The sequence below is a fragment of the Aotus nancymaae genome, unplaced genomic scaffold, assembly GCF_030222135.1.
Source record: "Aotus nancymaae isolate 86718 unplaced genomic scaffold, 86718_ANA_hifiasm-v0.15.2.pri h1tg000033l, whole genome shotgun sequence".
Taxonomy (NCBI): Eukaryota; Metazoa; Chordata; class Mammalia; order Primates; family Aotidae; genus Aotus; species Aotus nancymaae.
The window spans coordinates 5,131,961-5,152,442 of NW_026988447.1; the positions used below are offsets into that span (position 1 = coordinate 5,131,961).

Genomic DNA, 20,482 nt, shown 5'->3' on the forward strand with positions numbered 1-20,482 from the left:
ATGCTTCTCTGCGTGTTTTCATCTTTGTTCATGCTTGCCAAGATGGCTCTTTTCCATTTATTTTCGTTTCTTTCTTTCTTCTGTCTCTCTCTTTTTAAACAGTTAAAAAATGAGAAAATGATCTGCCTTTCCTTTCCATCTTTGAAAGGAAGGTTTGTTTTCCAGTTTTATTCCCTCAGGCTTTTCAATAATATTATGACTGCTTTGATTGAATTCATAGCCCAAAACGTTATGATCACTAGAGTAAACTGAAAAATAGTGTACATTATACAAAGAACATAGGTCTTGTTGGAATTTTATAAGCATACATAATGTACTTACACATTATGTGAAGTGAAGCATTAAGATTTCTCTGACATTTTGACACATTGGCATGAAGCAGACCAGTGTGCTATGTGATGGTCTCAAAAGAAGCATATCATGGGTGCCACAGCCAGCCTAAGTTCAAGTTATGCAGTTGGCTCCATTGAAATAATAATTGTGCAACACCCACCTGACCCTACAGATCATCTTCCTGCCCTATCATGGTGCCTGCCACCTTTATTAAAATGACTTTGGGAATTGAAGCGCTCTTAATACATGCATGTATATCTGTGCAAAAAGTCATGGCATTTGACACTTAACATATAAATGTAAAATCAGTAATTTTCTGAGAAAACAAAAACATTGCAGATCACCCAAAATGCAGCAATCATAGTCAAGGTGTGTTGGAGAAATAGAATTGGAGGTTGTACGTTCAGAATAGAAACTGGCAATTTCTGGAATAAAGCCACAGAGAAAGGTTTCTGTGGGTGTGAATCAGAATTAAAAAAATGTTCCTTCCCTCAAGCAAAAACACCACAGTTTTTTTTCCTCTATTTTTTTTTTCTTCTATAAGTCACTAGAAATAAGGAGTTTAGGGGTATGGGTCCACCAAGTAAATATACCTCCTCAAATAACTTCTTAATATTGTGGAAAATAAAATTTGTTATTTCTCCTGATGGAGGAATAAACAAGTGTATTCATTTGATTAGAGTCCCTGAAAATGCTTGTGAGTGGATCCAGTGCTAGATTATGTCAGATTCCTGGAGTATGATGACACATATCAGTATACATGCATTCTGATGGAAAACAATGTGTGAATGCTATGAAATTTTTTGAATAAACAACCTCTTTTATTAAACATGCTTTATCCAACTTAAGAAAATTTAAGGTTAGTTTTAAATACCCATTTCTCTGTACAAGTAAGTCATGATAGCTGTAGGTGGGACATGTGCATGGAATGTGAATAATCACCTTCTGGATGATTGATAGCTTCAATTCACTGAAAGTATTTGTTTACAAGTTTAAGCAGTCTGTGGAATTTGGCATGACAGGCCCCCTTTCTCTTGCTTTCAAGGCCTTTAGAGCCTCACTGGAAGAAGAAATATCACAAATACTGAGAGAATTGCTAAAGGCTATGTAATGCTTCCAGTGTATCCCATCTTTCATGGAACAATTGATATATTAGACATAATAAATATTGCATAACCTTCAGAATTTTGGCAGTGGAAGTTGAAGCTGAGAACTTTCACTTTTAATTATAAAATTAATTTTCTTTTTACTCTGGAATCTCCAAGTCTATACAGTTTGGGGATATATTTAAATAATGATAATGAACAGGGAAGGGTCTGTCGGTCTTATAGGAACGCATATGAAGTCTGATATATACTATGGAGCGCGTTCAGGTTTTCTCCCAGTGCTCAAACATTTTTTTTTCCAGGCAAGTTTCTGCAGCAGCGACTCCCTCCAGCGGCTCCGCGAATCGAGGGAAGGGAGCAGGAACACCAAATACACAAGCGTTCAAATAACCAAATGGCAGGGAGAGGCAGCAAAGTTTGACCAGGAAGATCAAAAGGATCGGGGATGTTTTCAAGAATGGTTGAACAGATTCATTCCATTTCTCCGTCTCCTCCCCACCGCCTCCCACTCGGTCCTCTCCACGCTCCACTGCCCCTCTCTCCGCCCCGTCTTCCTTCCAGAGCTGTGCCCGCAGCGATCTCTAGAGTGTGCAGAAACGGCAGTCCCAGCGAAGGAAAAGGCTCCAGCACCGCCAAAGCGTTTAGTTTCTACTGGACTGGTTGAGAATACACCTTGAAGTCAAAGATGCCCACGCTGACCTTAAGTCTGGATTTTGTCACCTCGATTGCCGCAGCTGACCCTAGCAGAAGCCCAGTCAAGGGGGCGGCCCCTCACCTCTCTGCGAGTTGATATGCAAAACAGTTACGTCAGATGGTGGGGGCGGGGCACCCCCGGGTTGAGTGGCAGCAGCTCCTGCCTAGGGAGGAGGAGCGAGAATCAGCCTGGTTCAGTGACTGAGACAAACTGGAGGTGAGAGGCGCTGGTACTGTCCACTGTGCTGTCGGTGCTGAACCTGAGACGCGAGCGGACCAGTTGCTCCAGCACCTGGAGGCAACGCCCTCTTGCACCCTCTGTTCCCTGTGGGACCCGCTTCACAAACAGGACCCATATCAACTTGACAAAGGAGTGTGGTATCGGACGTGGGAGAGAGTCCTCTGTTTGCCACCTGGGCGCTCATTCAAGCGTGACTTTGGAGATTTCTATAGTTTTAGACCAAACTATTTTGTTTTGTTTTGTTTTTTTCCCGGATAAGACGATCTTTTTAGTTTTTTTTTTTTTTTTTTTTTTAATTGTGATTTATATTTCCACAGCGTTTAGGAATCTTTCTGGGGGACTTTTGTGACTGTTAAAATAAGGTAAGAAAAAGAATATTGTTATAAATGATTACAAGTGGGGGAGAAATACAGACTGCTATACAAAAATTTTAAGACAAGTTATGCTTATTTTTATAATTTGAAATTGGACTTTTGGCAATGATTGCAAAAATATTTTAATAATTGCTATAATTATTATTACAAGATCAACTGTTAGTGATTATGCACTAAATTCTAGAGGGGAAGTTTGAGAGCTTTGTTTTTTGTGAAGTTAATGTCATCACGTTATATCTTGCTTTATAAATATAAATATTTTAGAGGAATACTTCCAGCAGGGTTCAAGGGAAAGGAAGCATTCAAGAAAATCCCCAAATATATAAGCAAATGATATTAAATAAATCAACCAACAAGTTGTTTAGAACAAATATAATCTAATAATTATTTGAGTGGACTAATCTCTGGTTAATCATCAATATTATTTCCTATATCTAAAGCATAGACTTCAAAGTGCAGAGCTCTCTAAACATTTTTTGGAAGGGAGGAGTAGAGACAGGAACATTTATATCATGCTGGGTCCATTTACTTGTGTTGTTATGCAGTAGAGCCAAATAAAACTTGCGAAACTCAGTCTCTGATAATTCCACACCCCAAGGTCATGTGTATTTTCAAGTTGGGGGCTGTTTGTTCTGCTATTGACTAGTAAATGTCATCCCCTTTCCACCCCCTCAGGTTAGAGGTGGATATAAATTGGAAGCTCTGATTTAATAATACAGTATTAGCTTGTATTATAGTCGCTTGTGCTGTTGGTAATTGAATGGAACTGGGAAGCATGGGCTGAGAAAATGTCTCACTATTTCAGCAATGTTTAACCTCTTGCGTGCTTAACAGAGAGCTTTTCTCTACTTAGAAGATTTTCTTTTGAAGCTATGTTCCTTTTGTCAATTGGCTGTGTGTTCTGGGTGTGTACAGAGAAAGAATTCAGTGTGGAAAACGATTGAACAGTACTTCTCATAGTGAGCAATTATTAAATGATAGAAGTTTATCCTGTGCTCTTTGTATTTCTTATTACTATTCATGACTTTATTTGACAGGTGTGATGGTTTGCCTGATAAATGGAATTATGGTCTCTCATTTATGTCGTTTAGTGACATTAGATTAAGTATAAATGATGGCTGGAAAAGCATGGGGGTGGGGGGGTATTTCCCTTACATTCAAGAAAGAGAGAGTTTAGGTTGCAAGTACATGTCCAATATTAATAGGAATGAGTTAAAAATAAAGCTGTTTCATACTTAATAAGTATTATTCAACTGATTAGAGCTATGCTTTTCAGTAGGAGTACACTAAGTTAAGTTTAAATATTTGTATATTTCAAAATATAAAATTTCTACTCTAGTTGCATTAGAGTTACTAGGATGAAGTTTAGCTTTAGAATTTCATGATTTAAAATAAGCCCTCTAGGTAGATATTTTTCATTGTATTTACTACACAGCCCTACAAGAGAGTGATTGCCACAAGAAATGCATATTGTTGCAAATACTAGAGGTCAAATGTAAATCTTTTTAAGTTGTTCACATCCTTTACCCTAAACAGATATTCTTTGTAGGATTCATGTCAGTCATGTGATCTTAAATTAAATATTCATACAAATTTTGAAAGCCTGGATTGGGTAGAAAGGCAAAACAGAATTTATAAAACTCTGAGCTAGGAAATTTATACAACACAATCTCCTTTAAATATACAAAGAATCATTCTTTACTATTACAATTTTTGAAATTTTCTTGTTAAAACTAATTATATTGGTATAAATAGACTGTGAAATTTCTAACAGAATTATGGCTTATTTTATTTTCCATTTTATTTATTATCTTGAAACATTAATATATATCTTAATTTTATAACTTATTTGAAAGGCAGTATAATATATAAACATTGTATTTACTCAAAATGTATCTTAGTGTGTCATTGACTTCCGTTTGCACAAAGTTTTCCAAGATATACGTCTTTACTCAAGTATAAACATTTACCTGGTAGTACCAATATCTGGAATTCTTTCAGATGAAATTTAGTGTTTCATCTAACAGTAACATAGCTGAACACTAAAGTCAAACTAAGCTACTGGCAATACTAACCAAAGGTTGAGTTGATGAGATTGCAAGTTTAAAATGTTAGAATCATTTTTTTTTTCTGATTTTTCTATACATTTAGCTTTTGTATCTTAGTCCTGAAATAAGTTAAACTGGATTCCCATCATAAGTCCAACTTTAGCATATAGGGGACACTATTTAAATGCAGAACAAGATTCCCACTGAAACTAATAAAACTGCCAACTTTAAAGACACTTATGAAAGGTATTCAAATGTGATGGCCCCTTATTAAGTCTTTGATCCACAAAGAAATGACCATATTTTGGAGTTATAATGAATTCATGTAAAATATAAAGGACTATTCAGTAACACAACACTGGATGGCTTGTTAAGACATTAACTCATTTCATTACAGACACACTGCAAATATATGGAGCACTGTTTGCAGAAAAATGATGAATTTCTTGAAGTCTATAGAAAATTATTAAAATAATTTAATTACGTATTACATGACATACTAGATCTGTCTTTCTTGTTTCTCAATCTCATAAGGTTCATCAATCAAACAAAAAGAAATTGAGTCAAAAATGAAATTTGTAAATAAATTGTTTCTCCTTACAAATAAGATGAACTCCTGTTTATATTTTGTGAGATTTAAGATAAAGGTGGATCAATTTGGAATTTCCGTTATCAAGGCTATATATTGCTTTATCTTTCTTTCTTGCTTTCTTTCTTTTTTTTTTTTTTGGTTTTCGATTTACTAACATGGGCAATAGAGAAATACTAGTCTTACTTACTCTGAAAAGTTTGAAAAAATTTTAAAAATACCTTTTAAAATGATATTTAAGAAGTTATTTGCCTACTAATTTATTGATAATTTTATTTGAATAATGACCATTTAAAAAATAATATTAAAATCTCATTTATCAATGAGACCTAAAGGTCTTCAATGACATCTATTAGTACTTCATAACTTGCCCAAAATTGCCATATTATCTCTCATATTTTATACTACTTAATATATTATGAAGCTCCAAAGACTCTTGTGAAATAATAAGCTAGAAAAAATGCTTCCTGTTGTTAGCATTATTGTAACAGTCAAATGACCAATTATCCTTTACCAAACAGATGTAATCACCTACTGCTTCAACACCTCCAATGTCTTTTGGGTATAGTCTACTTAAGGTTAGCTTGTGGAAATATCCTAATTTTCCAATTAAATCGGTAACCATGCAGCAAAGCAATTGGTCCCTTTGTGTTTTAAATCACCTTAGTATTGAGGAATTAATATTATTATAATGGATGGGATCATGTTTTGATACACTCAGAGTTCCAATGGGTTTTCTGAAAGGGGATGAATTAAATAATAGCATAAGTGTGTATGTACGAATATATGTATGTACATATATATTAACACATATATGTATATATGCATCTATATGTAAATTATACTCTACAGTGAACATGCAAGAGGCATGACCTAGAACATGCAAGTTAAAGACATGCTACTTACTACAAAATAATTTAGATAATAAGCTGTAATACAATATATAACTTTTAGGGGTAAATTTGTCTTCTAATTACTGCTATTTTTTTATTTTGGCTAGAATGCTTGTGCGCATACCAGCTTCTTTGGCATGAAAATGACATTTAGAACCTCTCATGCTGATTGGCAAAGCAAGGAACAATTGAAAATGAAAATTTGCCAGGAATAAAAAACAAAATGGATGTGTACATAATGAAGAGTTTATAGCATCACATTAATTATGAGAAAATAAGAGTTCTGATGAAGGATTTGAAAATTACTGTCTATAAAAGTAAAACATCAGGTTTACTTCCTACAAATCTTCAGGTAGTAAGCCATACCCCTTTGTGGAACAGAGCCTGGTTATCCCTGCACATAATATATTTTTATTCCTTGTTTATTAATGTTTTCATGCATAGATGTGGTGAAATAGGAGAACAATTTCATTCTGAACTTTCTTGGTTTAAAATCAAGTAATTAATATTAATTTAGTGTGGCTTTTGGTATCAAATTATGTAATTCTCTAAAGCAAAGTGGTTGCTTAGTGAGTTCATTTGCAGGTCAATACATAAAATATTATTTCAACTCATAACTAGTTCATCTCACAACTAACAATTCTAAAGCAAACGATTTAAAAATACTTCTTCATTAAGTTGTATTTAAACATATATTGTAATAGAGAAACTTACTTTACTGATGTATTTTCTCTGTTAATATAGCACCAAGGTAGCAATTAAGACATACACACAATAGCAATTAGAACATATACACCTGAACTGTATTCCCCAAAGATGATGATGAAATGGAAGTAATTTACGTTTGTTAGTTGGATCACCCCCACAAAACACATTAGATACTGTTTTACTGTCTCTTGAGTTATTATTTTTTTAAAAAACTTCTAAAACCCTAAAAGTAAAAGTCCTTACATGAAAACACAAATGCCTACCTGCCCTCTGTAGTTACGTGCCCCTTTTCTCAAAGCCCCACCAATGGTTGTGACTCTACAGTCAGTCAGACTCTGAGCTGCCTCACTTAGGTTTGAGGAGTCTGGGCCTTCATATTTCTAAAGAAAAAGAACCAGTGAGTTGCTACTAGTAAAAAATATTGGTTGCTTCATAATGGAGTGTCTATTGATATTTTGCCATTTGGTCTTTGATCCTAGATTTGCTTTTTCATCTGGGAAGAGAATAAGATAGACAGAGAAACTATTCAAAGTATTAATAGGTATTCATATGTATTTATTGATATCAGGCCATTTTACCCATATTAAGTTATGTAACATTTACATGGCTTTGAAAATATTGATATTATTTATTTCTTAATTATTCACATTAATTTGAGAAAGCAGAAACTCACATCAGATCTCCACACCACTGTATCTTGTGGTCACACAACTAGGAACAGGTGACTTAGGGAATCAAACCAAGTTTACAAGCTACACTGTACATGTCTAATACCTCTATTTAAATCAAAAGTCCAATTAGCTATGTCATTTTCAAAACTAAGCTTTTTAACTGTGATAATCTCTTTACTATATGTAAATGTCTCTTGTTATTTCCCTAACTATTCCTTAATTAAGTCATTGAAATTATTTTATAGCCTATATTCTTTAGTACATACACTTTAGAATGCATAATACCAAAGACCTTAAGGAGTTTTTCCTCTGTATTTAATGTTATAAAGATGCTACATTAATTGATGTCATAGAATATTCAAAATATTAGCACCACCCAATGTTTCCCTTGGCGCCTCAAACACCATAAGAAACAATAGAATAGAGTAATTAATGTTTCCTAGGAATTCAAGTTGTTTTTCTCGTTTCCCTTAAAAGTCCAGTAGGAGATCAAATTCAAACACTTGGTGAAATTTAGACCATTTTGAGAAATCAGCATTTGTAGTATCAACTGCTATTCACATGTAATCTTTAAGATTAGTTAGCTACTAAAATTTTGAATAGTCTATGAGATTAAATCAAGATTAAATAAAATAATCAAAACAAATGTCTGCATTTGAGGCACAATACCAAGGAAGTAATCTAAGGTGGGCTCTTGAAGGCTTTGGAAACATTAAATATTTTATTCTATTGTTTCTATCTAATTATATTTGAGGTAAAGGGAAATATTGGCCACTAGCTGTTGCTCTTTGTTTTCATATAGCATTTAGGGTGATAGAAAGAGAAGAGGTGACTGCTGTTTGCAGTAATTATAACACAGCTTCCAGGTGAGCCAGAAAGTTGCATCAGACTCCCTACTGAATCCTCATTATACAAGTTTTTGTTGTCTTTACTGAATGGATCCCAAAGGAGATAGAAAAGCTTTATTTTGTTAAGAAAGTTTAACTTTAAAATGGAAAGCATATACGGCCTTTTATTTAATATTTTATATATTGGTTTGCAATAATTAATGTTTCACTTTTGACATGAAGTCTGGCATAAAAGTTTTTAATCTTGAAATTTTTATGAAATTGTGTATACTATTTGTTGAATTCATTGTTCCTCATTCTCTGTGGAGCCCTGGGAAGTCCATTCACTCTAACAGCTACAATAATCATCTCTTCACAGATATTCTACAAACCTGTAGTTCTGACCCAGATTTGAAGTCCATTAATGTATTTACAAAGGTCTGCTGGACATTTTAACTCTGATTTCATGGTGACAGCACAAACCCCATGAACTCATGAGCTCATCCCTAACATGATCCCCTATTCTATTTTTTTCTGCCATTCAGTTAATGGCAAATTCTCTTTCAATTTTCTCTGGTCTGAAAATCTACAGATATTTAAAAATTACATCATTCTTCCTATATGATATGCAGCAGGTACACAAGTTTTAACATCCCTCACTTTATTATGTAGTTTTATCTGATTCCCAATTCTTTATTTTTTCTCTTAATATTTTAACCTTGACCCAGACTGTCCAAACTGAGACAGAATTATTTTGACATTCTTTACACTAGTGTCTCTTATTCCTGTTTCTTCCTGCTGTAATAATAATTAATGAGATAAAATTTCTGGTGATTCATAATATGCCGTGCATAGTCTTAAGCATTTATAAAAACAGTTTCATTTTATATGCAATGTACATATAGGAAAACCATCTTTTTTTAAAAAAAAAAGTTAATTTATTTTTCAACTTTCATTTTAGATTCGGGGGATATATGTGCGTGTTTTTTACATAGATGCTGAGGTTTGGGGTATGAGTGATCCCGTTACCTAGGTACTGAGCATAGAACCCAATAATTACTTTTTTAGCCCTTGCCTCCCTCTTACCTCTCCACTCTTGTAGTCTCCAGTGTTTGTTATTGTCATCCTTATGTCCATGTGTATACAATATTTAACTCCCACTGATAAGTGAGAACATGGAGTACTTGGTTTTCTGTTCCTGTGTTAATTTGCTTTGGATAATGGTCTTCAGTTGCATCCACATTCCTGCACAGGACATTATCTTGTCCTTTTTTATGGCTGCATAGTATTACATGGTATAAGTGTACCACATTTTCTTTATCTAATCTACCATTGATGAACACCTAGATTGAATTCATGTCTTTGCTATAGTGAATGGTGCAGCAATGAGCGTTCCAGTACATATATATTTTTTGTAGAATGATTAATTTCCTTGTGGCTATATACCCAGTAATTGCATTATTGGGACAAATTATAGTTCAGTTCTAAGTTCTTTGAGAAATTTCCAACCTGCTTTCCACAGTTGCTGAAGTAATCTATATGGCGACTAATAGCATATAAGATTTCACTTCTTTCTACAGCCTCACCAGTATCTGTTGTTTTTTGACTTAATAATAACCATTCTGACTGGTGCGAGATAGTGTCTTATTGTGGCTTGATTTGCATGTCTCTGATGATTAGTGAACATTTTTTCATGTTTGTATGTCTTCTGAAACCACATCTTAAGGTGTTGTCCACAGAGCTGAGATTCAGATCAAGTTTTGTCTGAAGTCAACTGCATGATCAGATCCTTGTCTTTATGCCCTGCTCTTACAGATTTCATATTTTCTCTGGATTTCTCTTGATTAAAATATGCTTTAAAATGCCACTGTGTTCAGAAATCATCACTAGATCTCTAATTTTTACATTAAGTTGACACTCTGCTGCTTTAAAGTTTCTTCTGTTTGCATCTACACCCTGTAAGTAGTCAATTTGCTTTTCCATTTTCTGATATGTGAAATGCACATATGTGAAACAAAGATAAGTTAAAATGTAAAGCATAGAGTAGTTTCTTACCTCTGTATAAACACAATGTCCTGTCTGGACTCTTGGACTTTCAAGAATCCCAGTTTGCATCCCACTCCTCTGCATTCTGTGAAATGTTCTTATAGTGTGAGAGCATATTGTTCTCCCGTGTGATTCTCAGAGTTGCTGTACTTTTTGTTGAAGTAAATGTCATGTCAGTGTCACCTTGGATCTCACCAAACTGTTCACTTTTTTTAAAACATATGTATGTTTTCTGTTGTGATGTACAAATTATCACATAGCCACATAAACATTTATTATCTCACAGTTTACATGAACTATGAGTCTGGGTACAGGTTAGCTGGCTCCTCTGCTCAGGACCTCACTATCAAGGTTTCCGCCTGGGTTTTTATTTGAGGCTCAGGATCATTGGCTGGATTTGTTTCTTCGCAGCTGAGAACTCATGGAGACTTGTCTCTTCAAGACCAGCAGAAGAATTAATCTGACTGTATCTATTTCTGACCTCTAACCCCACTTTTAAAGTCTCACTTATCCAGTCAGGCCCAGCTAGACTAATCTCCCTTTGATATACACGAAGTTAACTGATTTGAGACTTTACATCTTTAAATCCCTTCCTTTTTGCCATATAATGTGACCACAAGAGCAATAGCACATTACCTTTGCCATGTTCTATTGGCCAAAAGCGAGATATGAGTCCTGCCTATATACAAGGTGAGGTGATTATACAAGAGTATGTCATTGGGATTCATGCGGCATTCTGCCTAATGCACCTGGTTAAAGTTTTACTTAAACCTTAGTCTTTATTGCTTGAATGCCACTGAGCTCTCCTTTCTAACCCTAAATTTATGACCTAAACTGTGTAGTAGACAGTTTGGAGTTGCTTCTGGATTTTTTAATGTGTCATAGGCTGTTCTTCCTAATTAATCCTTTTATAGGAAGAAGCCTAGAAACTTGTGTGTGTAAAAAAATGCATAATTTAAAAAGTTTAAAATTACTTCATATATAAGTAAATTAATTGATTCTCATTGGATTTTATTCTCATTTTATACTTACTTATATCACATAATGCTTCATACATGTAGAACTATAGTAGCTTTATGCCGATGGATTTGGATAATGGTTTTTGTTATTAGAGTTTGGTAATCTGCTGTGTTTTCCCATTCTTAACTTTGGTCTCTGCCTAACTGAGAGCCACACAAAGGATATTTTATTATGATCTTATTGCATGCAACATGGACTATTTTCATGCAAATCAGAAACTTGTATTTAATATTATATGTATGCTCCTTAACAGACAATATAATTATTACACAGAAAGTGCACATGGCATTTTACACTTGCTATTTAGGAAAAGTGCAGCAGATGTATTTTAGATTTACTTTAAAAACACTTCAACATTTGAAAAAAATGTCATGTTCAAAAGATCCTCAAAAGAAGATTTATGTGCTATGGATAATTTTTTCTTATTTATGTAGTCTAAAGATCAGTACATTATTGCGCAATTACTTTTTACTAACATTAATTATACAGAAAAAGCCATTGCACTTATATCTTTTACGTAGAACTAAAACAATTTCATCTTGACAAAAGCTAAATAAAAATAACTAACTCATAGATAAATTCAATTTTTTATTCTTTTATAAACAATGCTTTTAACAGTATTATTAAGATTATAGCATTTTAGCTAGGTATGGCGGCAAAAGCCTGTAATCCCAGCACTTTGGGAGGCCAAGGTGGCCGGATCACATGAGGTCAGGAGTTCAAGACCAGTCTGGCCAACATAGTGAAACCCCATCTCTACTAAAAATACAAAAAATTAACCAGGTGTGGTGTGGGGCACTTGTAATCCCAGCTACTTGGGAGGCTCATACAGGAGAATCATTTGAAACCAGGAGGCAGAGGTTGCAGTGAGCCAAGATCATGCCATTGCACTCCAGCCTGGGCAACAAAAGCAAAACTCAGCCTAAGCAAACAAACAAAAACAGATTATAGTTATTGTAAGAGAAATAAATTGTTTCGATACATATATTAAATACCTACTGGGTGCTGGGGTTCGGTAGAGAGAGACAGAGTACCTGCCCTACCCTCTCGGTGGCAAGATAGACAATAAGCAAACTAATAAGGCCAAAGTAAAATACAATGTCTGGCTTTGATAAGTATTCAGGGAAAAAGTAAAATAGGTAAAGTATTACTAAGGAGTAAGAGTGCTACCTAAGATAGGAGTCATCATGTGTTCCAACTTCATGTCATTCTGAGGAACTCATTAAGTAGTTTCCGATTAAGGTGAACATTCCTTATCATTCTAAAATGTGTGAATGTTTTATCCATAATTATAACTGAGAAAATGTGATATTAGTAAGCCCCAGGGACTTTAAAAAAGAGCTTATCATCCAGTAAGAAATCAATACGTTTCAAGTGGGAGAATGTTGACTACTGAACATCTACTCACAAAATAGAACTTTATGATTATCTAGTATTGATTCGATATAATACCTTAAAATCCTCTAGAATGAACTTCAATTTGTAAAATTCTATTCAGTCTTAAATGCCAAATTGTTGGGAAAAACCAGAAGGCACATATCATGGAAAAAAAATTACTTTCTGTGGTTTTCTTGTTAATGAAAATTAGCTTCCATTTTTGTTTAGCACTACAGTGCATTTGAAATATGTTAATTAGGTTATTTTCTTTTCTTTCCACTTTTAGGCATACTATACAGAGCATGTTGCAACTAAATTCTGGGACTTAAAGCTGATTTCTGAGTATATGTTTAGACCCTTTTAGCATTGTGCAGTTTATTTGTTTAGAACTTCACATTTTTTCATCAAAAATTTAAGTGTTCTAAAATGTATGTTCCTTTAAGGCAATGATTGAGTGAGCTGGTATTTATATCAATGATTCATTATCCCAGACACTATGGCGTTATTAGGGAAAGAAAAATGCTTAGAATGCCTTTTGGGTTTGTGCACATGCTTGAGAAACTACAGTGACGGTTTGCTATTATGTAATTGCATTTTCTTTATTCAAATAGTGTGACATTGTTGGACTATGTAGGAAAAAAGCAAAAGAAAATAATAGTAATAAAAATACATCTATACCTTTAGAAAATAAGTGCAAAAATTAAGTGCACACAATATCTCAATCTCTTGGCAGAGTATCAAAAGTTAGTGCACTTACAAAGAAAATAAGACTTGAAAGAAATACATGAATTGTGCCGAAGATTTTCCTGAATTATTTCCTTGGTAAGAATTCTAATAAAGCTATAATTAATTGGGGTAAAAACAATTAAAACCTGAAGAGAAAGTTTTTAGAAAATGCTTTGCATGTAAAGTCTACTTATTTGCAATTCATGACAACAACAATTTCAAATTAATACCCTCTGCAACTGTTTATTTTCTTTCAGTCAGTGCCCGATTTCTCTGCATGTCCTGAGGCCTGAGAAAGTCGAAGCGCTTTCATTCAGTTTGTTTCCCTGTCTCTGCACAAATAGTACAACTTAATTGATAATGTCTGTAGTAGGACTGTGTGCCCAGCTGTGAAACCTGCTCCAGATGCTAGCACTCTACTGGACTTCTAGTTAATTATACATGTTTTGCTGAACATCTCGCTTAAGTTAAAAACTGTCTAAAAATCAGCAGAGGGAGCTCAAGAAGGGATTAAGGATATTCTGATTCTGGCCGTCTAGTGCCACTGTGTTTTGCCTCAAAAATAGTCTTCAGGTAGAGCAAATAAAGGTATTTTCAAGCACAAAGTAACCTTTTGAAGTTGCAAAATTCAGAATTGTTTAAATGGAGAAGCCACACTGTCGCTCTTAAAATTGCTGTGTCCTATTTATTATTGGCCTTAAATGGATTTGATTTATAAATGGACACTATGGAAACCCCGCTATGTGATACTCAGGCTTTTACTGCCCCAGGTTTTAGATCTTAACACTGGGTTCTTGATCCAGAAAATAGAATGTGACAAGATGCCGAGTATACAAGAGACTTCTGTGAATCACCAGCAGGCTTAAATTCAATCTGTGGTAGTCTTTAGAATAAGCCAGGTCATATCCTAAAATTTTGCTGTTTAGTTCAACTACAATGGACTTAACCATTATTTTTTGCTCTACTTCAGAACCTTTCAAACTTTTAAAACTGGCACAAAGTTAAAGCATATCAGTCTTCAGAAACTGTTAAACAGACAGGATGTTTACAGTTAGCAACTGCACACCAAGAACCATGTCCCACATTTATATACCTCACGTATTTGAAAATAAAAACTATCTCAAGTTATTTTTGATTGGGATGTTGTTATATGATCTTTAAACATCCTGCTTAAAATATAAAACCTGCTAATTTAAAAACTTTTTCCAATTAAAATTTTTTCTTTTTTTGTTTTTATCAGAGACAAAGAGTATAATATATGTCCTAATGATTCAGTTGAAAACCTCCATTGGAGCATTATGGAAAAAGAAACAAAACTGTATTTCTAATGATTTAACATAACTTCATCTTGATAGTGTTATTCATTCCTGATTTCATACTAAATTAATGGATTTCTCCATAACGGCATTTTTGTAATTAGTTGATTTTTTTCCTATATGAAATTTAAATTTAATAGCAGCACATGTGATTTATTGAGATTACATGAAGCCAAATTTAGCAAAATTTGCTTATTTGGTATGCAGTTTTTATATAAATGTCTAGTGATCTACAAGCTTTTGAAATGTATATTTGAAATTAAATTATGCTTTTATTATTATAACATTTCCTCAGAAGTTGAATTATCTGGTAAAAATCACATGATCGCTTTTAAGTGACAGGAATAGCTATTGTCATATTATTTGTTATGAGGATTAAACCTAGTAATGGTTGAGATACTATTTAACCATAGTGGTGGGTGCTATAATTTTGTTAAGAGTAAAAATGCACTCTGGATTTTTATTTACATTTACTTATTAGTGAGTTTCACGTTTTAATGTTTTTTTCTGGTAGTAATTCTGTTGTAACATTTCTTTATATATTTTGACTTATCTTAAAAGAATCATAGCTTGATTGTACGGAATCAATGAAAATAGATGGTATAGAATAATAATAATTGTGTATTGAACAATTATTGTACCTCAGACACATTTCTAGACACTATTAAGTTATTTTGATAAAAGTTTAGAAGAGCTTTTAGGGTAGAACCAAGCTGAAATCAAGATTTCTGAGAGATTACAGACCATATTGTCTCAGACAGGAAGTGCGCATGTTTCTCTTTGTATTAAGAACTCTGTGACTTTACTGTTATATTTTCCATGTAAATTGATTATTCTTCAGTGTGTAAAGTCTTCCTTAAAAGTCATAAGGCCCAGTATGTTTTTCTAGGAAGCACTTGGCCTTCTCAAGTATGTAAATATTTCTTCAAAATATCTTATATCTTGAATATCTATGATTCCAAACAAAATATATTATTCTGTTATAATCCTGATGATCTAATATTCTTTAATAAGTTCTAAACTGTTAGCAAAAAACAAAATTACCACTAATTAAAAACTTCCCTCATTTAGAGGAAAAAATAAAACTAATTTTATTAATGTGGTTATATATCTATTTTTCATTCAAATCTTACCACTAAAAGGCAGAATAGTGAAACTTCTATTTCAGGCATACTCCACATGTTTTATCTCAGTAGCAGATGTCAAACTGAACATAGTATTGAAACTGAGTTACAAATTAAGTAAAATCATAAGGTAGCATTTCTACCGGGAACAAAAATATTTTTTCAGAAGTCTGTTATATATATATTTGTAGCTACATGTATATCTACAAAAATATTTTTTCAGAAGTCTTTTATATATATATTTGTATCTATATCTATATCTATGTATATATACATGTAGATACAAATACATAGACAAATTGATTGAATCTACATTGACATTTTTATTTTTTATTTTTTGAGAGACAGAGTCTTGCTCTGTTACCCAGGCTGGAGAGTAGAGGCATGATCATAGCTCACTGTAGTCTCTACCTACTGGGCTCTAGCAATCTGTGAGGGGCTGATCCACATTAGCTCTTCAAGTAGCTGGAACTACAGACATGCAACAACACACAGATCTAATTTTTTTTTTTTATTTTTTAGATTTATTTGTGGATGGGGGTCTCTCTGTGTTGCCCATGCTGGTCTTGATCTCTAGGCTTGTGAGCCACCACAACTGGCTAAATTTTAAAAAAATATTTTTATATTTTGAAGAGTTGGTGGGGAAGGTCTCTCTATGTTGCCCAGGCTGGTGTTGAACTCCTGACTCAGCCTGGATTACAGGCTTGAGTCATCAAAGTGCTCGGATTACAGACATAAGCCACTGCACCCAGATACATTGACTTTTAGTGGGAAGAATCTTCTGTATGAGTTTCATTTCAATTACTCAACACTCCCAGATTTGTTGATAATTCTAAACAGGTAACATTCAGCTACTTTGTTTTTGGGAGTGTTTTCAAAATAACTTTGAATATTAAAACTCTATGGGCCACAGAGCTATGATCATATGGTAAATGACACACACATACAAAACATTTTGGTTTTGACCTTGCAGTAATTTTCCTCAAGAAAGTTTGGCTGGAGTAATCTCACATCGTTTTGTTTGATTGCTTGCTTGCTTGTTTTATGTATATTCCTTTCAGGCTGCCTACTAAATCTGGTGTTTCTGAAGAATTTACCCATTGAAATCACTATAGTATTTAAAATTCTTTTACAATTATAGATTTTACATTCATTGAAAAATGGTTTGTGTGATCACTTCTTATTGAAATGCAGGTTAATAATGCCTGACTCCCAAAATAGAAAGTATAGTGATGAATCACGTACACTTTGGAACATTTCATATCATATTTAGAAGACCTTACAAAGTAACCTTACCTGTGTTAAGATTAACACAATAATCTTTTTGGGGGAATGAGCTACAAAGATGTAATTTATTACAGACAGTGGACACTCGAATCATGATTATTTTGAAAATTTGTTTTTGTAATGTATAAATGTATATATACATAATCTTTAAAACTTTTAATTAAATCAGTGGGTGTTCTTTAGACCCATTAATATGCAGATAAGTACATTTTCAATAAAGCATTATGTTGATATATTAAAATTTGAGGACCCACTAAAATCACAAATATATCAGATATAATGATTGAAAATATATTAAAGGTCCAAATTCAAGACATAAAAGGAATTTAGGGTGCCACAATAATTATTACACTAAAAATTACAAATAGTGGATTTTTTTTCTCAGTTTATTTTGGATTGTGTTTAACAATTTTTCAGTGACAGACTAGTTGAGGTATTCAGAGGGAAGATTTGGTCAACCAGCTTGGAATAGTCTAATTTATTCACCTACTCACCTAACATGGGAAGGTTCAAATAACTTCCATGTTATTGTATTTATTTATTAGTTTTAGATATCAAATTTCACAAAATATTAACTAGTGATCTGCCAGATTCAATGTAACTCAGATTGTGGTGTAAGTAAAGATGGATTGGTTGGCTAGGTATAAATGTCTTATTTACCTAAGTAGTCTACATATTTCAAACATTAATTTTTATTATTTTTTTTTTATTTTTGAGACAGAGTCTGGCTCTGTTGCCTAGGCTGGAGTGCAGTGGTGCGGTCTCAGCTCACGGCAACTTCCACCTTCTGGGTTCAAGCAATTCTCCTGCCTTAGCCTCCCAAGTAGCTGGGATTACAGGCGCCCGCCACCATGCCCAATCATTTTTTTGTATTTTTAGTAGACATGAGGTTTCACCATGTTGGTCAGGCTGGTCTCGAACTCCTGACATCGTGATAGGCCCCTCTAGGCTTCCCAAAGCGCTGGGCTTACAAGCCTGAGCCAGCGTGCCTGGCCCAAACATCAATTTTATGGATATAAATGAACAAAAAGTAGAAAAACTAAGGAACCAATACAAACAAAAATGTTTCTGGAAAGCCTCTTGAAAGAGAACACAGTGACCTAATCTCAAGGAGAACTGTTACTTACACAGTATACAAAAATGTGACTTTTATGAGGATTTATCACTCTATTTTGTATTTTCTTTTTCCCTCACTTTTTTTTGGAGACAGAGTCTCGCTCTGTTGCCAGGTGCCAGGCTGGAGTGCAGTGGCGCGAGCTCGGCTCATTGCAACCTCCGCCTCCTGGGTTCAAGCAATGCTCCTGCCTCAGCCTCCCAAGTAGCTAGGACTATAGGCACACGCCACCATGCCCAGCTAATTTTTGTATTTTTTTTTTCAGTAGAGACGAGGTTTCACCATGTTGGCCAGGATGGTCTCGATCTCTTGACCTCGTGATCTACCCACCTCTGCCTCCCAAAGTGCTGTTTATTCTCTTATAGCAATACAGCCATTGTATAATTCTGTACTACAAATAAATCTTACAGCTTTTGTTATTGGCCATACTTTAAAAAATCAAGCATGAAAGAAAAATTGTAGATTTAAAATCCACCTTTCTCCTGTTGTAAAGACAGCTTCTTGTGAAATGCTTCTTGATGTTGAACTTGATGGACATTTTTTGAAAAGCAGTATTTTTATGTTAAGTTAGAGAATGTGAACTAAAGAGAAATAAGAGCTAAATTTAGAAATGAATTCTTGGATAAGAATAATTATAAAATTTTGAAGAAATAAAATTAAGGAAACAAGTGACATCATAGTTAAGAAGAGCCTACGGAAACATGATAACTAAGTGCCATGTTATGTCCTGTATGGGATCTTAGGAAAGAAAAGGACGTTAGGGCCAGGCGTGGTGGCTCAAGCCTGTAATAGTGGTTTGGGAGGCCGAGGTGGGCAGATCACTTGAAGTCAGGAATTCAAGACCAGCCTGGCCTACATGGTGAAACCTGGTCTCTACTAAAAATACACAAATTAGCCGGAGCATGGTGGTGTGCACCTGTAGTCCCAACTACTCGGGAGGCTGAGGCAGGAGAATGGCTTGAACCTGTGAGACGGAGGTTGTGGTGAGTCAAGATCCAGTGATCCACAACTGGGCAACAGATCAAGACTTCCTCTTACAAAAAGGAAAAAGAAAAAGAAAGAAAAAAGAAAAAAAAGACATTAGGTAAAACAGAAACTCAGAATAAGGTGTGCCTCAGTTAGTAATAAAGTATTGGCACTGGTTTATTAGTTGTGACAAATGTATCATAGTAACATGAGATGTTAACAATAGGGCATATGATAACTAATACATCTTTGCAACTTTTCTGTAAATCTAAAACTATTATAAAATTTAAAAATGAGACATAAAAGTATGTTATAAAAAGGCTATTTTAGCTATAGATATAGTGACCAGTTAGTACAGTATTAAGGAATTTACTCTAGAAAGGAAATTTTATATTTGAACCTTCTATTGGACTAGATTCACTCCAAAGTGACATGGATGTTTCAGTTAAAAGGGAAATATTCTTCAGGTGGATAGAGAAATATATGCATAGATTTATAGATAAATATATAAATACATAGATATTGACATTATATTTATATAGATATCTCCAAATGTTAGAAAGAAAACAACATTGGGTGCTTAATAGGTTTAGCTTTAGGTTACACAAAAATCACTATTATTTCCTTTATATAAGAAAATTCCAAACAAAAAACAAATTAAAAATATAAAAATTCATGAACCAGATTATCAATATATGTATATATCATATTTCACCTAATTCTCTTTGTTTTTCCATATTGGTATCTTACTGTAATATGTATTCACCTTTTTATGGATTATTATATCTGTCTAATCAATTTTTAAAAGAACCATGATGTTCTTGATGTTTACAACCTCATCACCAAGAAGCACTGCTTTTGTATTTGGTGTCATCAGGCAGAGCTGACAAAGTTGTTTAAAATATTAAGTCGAATTTGATTCCATACTAATCATACACTCTGTGTTTGAGTGATTGCATGCGCCATAGCATACTCTGACATATTTGATTGTAGTGAATGGAATGAAGCTCAAATAGTAACTTA

The 20,482-nt window shown here is 33.9% G+C and overlaps 1 protein-coding gene across 5 annotated transcripts in view; it reads left to right on the plus strand.

Moving 5' to 3' along the window:
• Nucleotides 1-2,295: 2,295 nt before the first annotated feature.
• The window catches only part of FSTL5 (follistatin like 5), an 832,703-nt gene continuing 814,516 nt past the window's right edge, over nt 2,296-20,482 (plus strand). For all 5 annotated transcript variants that reach the window (XM_021666691.2, XM_064383772.1, XM_064383775.1 and 2 more), the window contains exon 1: nt 2,296-2,735. The gene's annotated coding sequence lies outside the window, so the exon portion shown is untranslated. The remainder of the gene's footprint in view (nt 2,736-20,482) is intronic.